General features: G+C 36.4%; 1 long non-coding RNA gene across 1 annotated transcript in view; it reads right to left on the bottom strand.

The window, feature by feature from the left end:
• Positions 1-340, bottom strand: part of LOC138146771 (uncharacterized) — a 1,049-nt gene extending 709 nt beyond the window's left edge. The window contains exon 1 of the long non-coding RNA XR_011164571.1: positions 99-340. This is a non-coding gene — a long non-coding RNA (uncharacterized lncRNA). The remainder of the gene's footprint in view (positions 1-98) is intronic.
• Between the last annotated feature and the right edge of the window lie 4,842 nt (positions 341-5,182).

A 5,182-nucleotide genomic window follows, 5' to 3' on the forward strand; every position in this document is an offset into this window, starting at 1 on the left:
GCCCATTCTAGAACAGTACACCCTTCAGTCATGACAAGTACCCCAGGTCATTGATGATAGTGAGACACCCCAACTGAGGTGGGGTCTCCAGGCCTTACCATATCCCAGGTGAGTTTTTCTCTGGCCTCACAGTGGCAAGGAAGTCATCCTAGGATCTCCCTGTGGGGCTGTGTCCTAGGGTCTTTACCTCAGGAGAGATCTTGTGTCCCCAGCTCTATGGTCTCTTCTCAGTTCTGTCTCCCACCCTAACTGAATTAGGTTCCACAACTCCTAGTTATGGCTCTGTCATACAAGCTTCCTTGTCTGCTCTGATTCAGATTATCCACTAATGCAACACTTGTGTACTAAAATGTTAACTATTTCCCTCGTCTCCTATGCATAAAAGGGGATGGGATTGCCAGGGACACAGGGAAGCACTTCAGGAATCCAAGTCAATCCAACAAGTGCTGAACATGTGTTCAGCACTATTCTCAGGAATTTGCACATTATGTAAGGTTACATTAAGAGTATTCAGTTCTAGAATTGTGGTGAAGACTAAAGCTGTCTCAGGCATATGCAGTATTCTTATCAAAGGATTAGTGACTTTTGACCACCATGGTCACTTGGCTCTCTGACAGTCTCCCCAACCTTAAAATAGCCCAGTCATCTGATATTTAATGAGGCAGCAGCTGAGCTTCTTTAGCCCTCCTCCTTCTTCTCCTAAGTTCCTCTTCCTCCTCCTCTTCCCCCTCCTTCTTCCCCTAAGAACTTATAATTGGGACAATTTGGGAAATTTAAAACTCAGAACAGGACTAGTGGGTGTCGCTTGGGTTCTCAAGCCCTGGGGCAATTGGTAAAGTAGATATGTGGTCATAAACTGACAGGATACTAAACTTGTAAGGGACTCCAGAAGTCATTTACTATGGTCTAACCCATCAGCAAGATCCAACCTATACATATCCTTTAAACACTGATTTTTGTCATCCAGTATATTCAATAAAAAATGAATTCAGCAGCAACTAGTTAAATACTATATGTAAAACACAGTGACTGGAAGAATAGCAACATGAATTAAAATAGGCCTTACCCTCATAGAGCTTTCATTCTTTTAGGAAGGTATGATACATCCTCAAGTAATAATACAAAATAACACACGATTAACATCAGATATCCTTGTTCAACTTTGTGCTATCTGTAAATTTGATAAGCATACTATCAATATTCATGCAAGTCATTGATAAAAATGTTAAGTAGAGCAGGGCCAAGGACATATACAACCCTAGGACTAATACCCTGTTAGAGATCTTTCCCAGGTTAACAATGGAGATGCATTATGGGAAGCCAATGTCATAGAGACCACACTGAGGGGATGAGAAACAGGGAGACGAAGAGATATGAATCAAGAATGAGAAAGTAAGGGATAACAGAAATGCAATGATGGTAGGGAACAACAGGGCAGATAGTAGAATTGACTGCTGAAAAATACAATAAGAGAGAAAATCATAAGATATGTAATGGAGCAGGGTCCATGACTAGTAATAAATGAAAATTCTGCAACTGGTTACACACTGTGTCTTTTTCTATGTATGTATATTATGTAGGTCACTCAAAGGGTGATGGAACAATACATGGTAGACATAGACCTATAACTAGAAATTACTTATGTATCAGAAGTGGCATAAAAGAGAAAACCCAAGAGGGTAAAGGGACAGAAAATTAGGTGGGCCAGTCATGTAATCACATAACAGCATGTAGAGATGGATAACAGATGGAAGGTTCCCATGATGTACTAATAGCTACATAATGTTAAAAGACCAAGAGGGAGGTCTCCAGCATGTTAGGTGAACTCTCTAGGATTAGTAGAAGGACATGAGAAGGCATGAACAGGTTTTGATCTGAATCACTGGAAGGAGATCCCCTGAATCATTGAAGTGCATAACATGTAGCTTGTGTGGTCTAACAGATGTTTTTGAGTTTTGACTTCTCCCATACCCCACCTGACTTCGGAAACTCAGGCCTTCAATTTTTCAGTATAGTTTCTTTTTAGGTCAATTTTACCAATCTGATGGCTATGAGGTAGGACATCAGAGTTGTTTTAATGTGCAATTCTCTGTAATTATTACTGATCTAAAGTATTTTTTTAATGTGACTGTTGATAGCTTGAATTTCTTCCCCACAAAAACTGCCTGTTCATATCCTTCAACCATTTATCTTTTGAGGAATGCCCTGTAGTATTACAAATTTGATCTAGTTCTCTATATTTCTTAGAAACGAGTTCTTTATCAGAGAAATTGTTACAAAGATTTCCTCCCATTATTTTCTTCTCTTCTAATTTTAATTGTATTGGGTTTATTTGTACAAAAATTTAAAATATTTTATAATAAAAATTGTCAATTTTACCTTCTGTAATTCTCTCTAGAGTTTATTTGGTCATAAACTCTTTTCCCTATCCATAAATCTGACGGGTCTAATTTCTTGTTTCTCTAATTTGTTAAAGATACTACCCTTTATGTCTTAGTCATGTACTCATTTAAAGCTTATCTTGGCACATATTGTGACATGTTGAACTATACTTAGTGTCTGCCAGGCTAGTATCTAGTTTTCCCAGCAGTTTTTGTTGAATGGTGAGTTTTTACCCTAAAGCTAGGATCTTTTGAGTTTGTCAAACACTAGGTTACTATGTTCATTTGCTTCTGAATATTGTATACTTAATCTACTCTACCAATCAACCTCTCCATTTTTATCAGTGTCAAATTATTTTGATGATTACTACTTTGAAATGTAGTTTGAGGTCTGGTGATCCTTTCCCATTTTTCCATCATTTTCCTCAAGATTCTTGACTGATTATTCTTACAGATGAAATTTGTTATTATTTTTTCTAGTGCTATAAAGTTATACTTTGATAGCTCAATTGGTGTGAAACTGAATAAGTAAATTAGCCTATGTAATATTTTTATTTTTTAATACTGGCTCCACCTACCCATCAACAATTAATATTTCTCTATTCATTTAGACCTACCTTTTTTGTGTAAAAAGTATTATACAGCTGTATTCATATAGTTTCTATGTGTGTCTTAACAAGTAGATTCCCAAGTATTTTGTATTGTCAATAGTTATTTTAAATGGTATTTTTCTTTTAATCTCTTCCTGCTGTATTTTGTCGGGAATGTACACAAACGGCGATGATTTTAATCAATTTACTTTATGTATTTTATTTCATATCCTGAAACTTTGCTGAAGTCATTTGTTTCAATCAGTTTTTTTAGTTGACTGTACTTCTCTAAGTCAATCATCATACCATTTGCAAAAAGCAATCCTGTTGCTTCCTCTTTACATAAGCTTGTTCTTTCAGTCTCTCTCTTTTTTAATATTATTGCCATAGCTAGAATTTCTAACACTGTATGAATAGTAATGGTAATAGTGTACAGCCTTGCTTTGCCCATGTTCTTATTAGAAAGGTTTCAGGTTTATCCCCACTACAGATAATGTTGGTTCTTGAATTTAGATAGATACTACTTATATTAAATAAACAACCATCTATTCATATATTTCCTAGTATTTTAAGCAGGGATGGATGTTGTATCTTGTCGATTTTTTTAATCCAATGATATAATCATATGATTTTTGTTGTTTTTGATATAGAAGTGGTCAATGACATTTATACTTTCCCTCCATTCCTGGTATAAATCTGACCTGGTCATTGTGGCCATGATGATCATAATCTGAGACTGGATTATTTAAATCATCTGTTTCTCGTTCAATTAACATGGACATTTTATATCTTTGTAAATTTTCATCCACTTCATTAGATTGTCAGTTTTGTTAGCACATAATTCAGCAGTACAATTTTGGACAATTTCTTTTATTTCTCTTCCATGGGATATAAATTCAGCTTTTTCATTTTTGATGTTGGTGATTTAGTTTTTTTCCTTATATTTATTTACACATTTTAAAAAATTCCTATTCAGTAATCTCTAGAGGTCTATTGCAACTTATTTTTCTAAATTTGTATTTATATCCTGTATTAGTATGATTTAATGAGGTTCGGATCCACTCCTATAAATGACACTCTTCAACACACCAGAAAAATAGAAATAAAATAAATAAAATAGAAATTTATTTAGAAAAGGCAAGGCACAGATAGCTTAGATTTGCATAGGAAGCATATAATGATAAGAATAATCAATAACACAATACCAATCAAGATAGTTGGTAGAGGAAGAGAATACATCACCAATTCAAGGGAACCTTCAAAGTCAATCAATGGCTGGGAGCCCCGTTACAGCCTGCACAACTTGAATTGTGTAAAGAATTTTCCCGGGCAAGGCGTCCCCTCCACGGGTGAAGCTCACCGGGCTTACAGGATGCAGGTCTCTTTTACTGTTCTAAACAAAGAGGGCCTGGGGCCAAGAAGTTTTTTGGCGCATGCGCCCTTTGGTCAGTACACATCTGGCCCAGTCACATTCCCATCTTCCTGAGTCTTGGTATGTGTTTTTTAACAACATCACGTTGAACAAGGAGGGGAGCCACCCCTCCAGGTCGACGTGGCCTGGGAATGGCTAGTTCCTGGAATGCTAAACCAAGAACACTCAGGAGTCATGGAGCGGTCATGGCCTGGAGTTGAACTGAACCTATTTATTTGGATGATCTTACTAAATTTAAAGGGGAATTTCCAATTTCCATTTCATATCCTAACTTGTTCTTGTTTATTTTTAATTAAATAGGTCTTGATCTAAAAGGGGTAAATTAAGGATATGCACTGTTAAAGTTTTACTGTCCATTTCTTCCCATAACTCATTTAACATTTGTTTTTTTTTCTTTTTGGAGGGGGGAAGGCTGAGCAATTGGGGTTAAGTGACTTGCCCAAGGTCACATGACTAGCAAGTGTTAAGTGTGTGAGGCAGCATTTGAACTGAGGTCCTCCTGAATCCAGGGCCAGTGCTCTATTCGCTGCACCACCTAACCACCCCAACATTTTCTTGAAGTATTTAGATGCTAGGCTATTTGTTGCATATATATTTAGTACTGCTATTAATTCACTGTCTATGGTACATTTTAGCAAAATGTAGTTTCCCTGTTTATCTCTTTTTGCTGTTGCCTTGTCTGACGTAATTGCTATCCTTGCCTTTTTTACTACAGTTGAAATGTAGTAGATTTGCCCCAGTCCCCTTTTTACATATGTAAATCTTATATGTTTCAAATG

Source organism: Petaurus breviceps, unplaced genomic scaffold (genome assembly GCF_028583685.1).
Source record: "Petaurus breviceps papuanus isolate PSGF00001 unplaced genomic scaffold, PetGlider_PUasm1.0 90769, whole genome shotgun sequence".
Classification (NCBI taxonomy): Eukaryota; Metazoa; Chordata; class Mammalia; order Diprotodontia; family Petauridae; genus Petaurus; species Petaurus breviceps.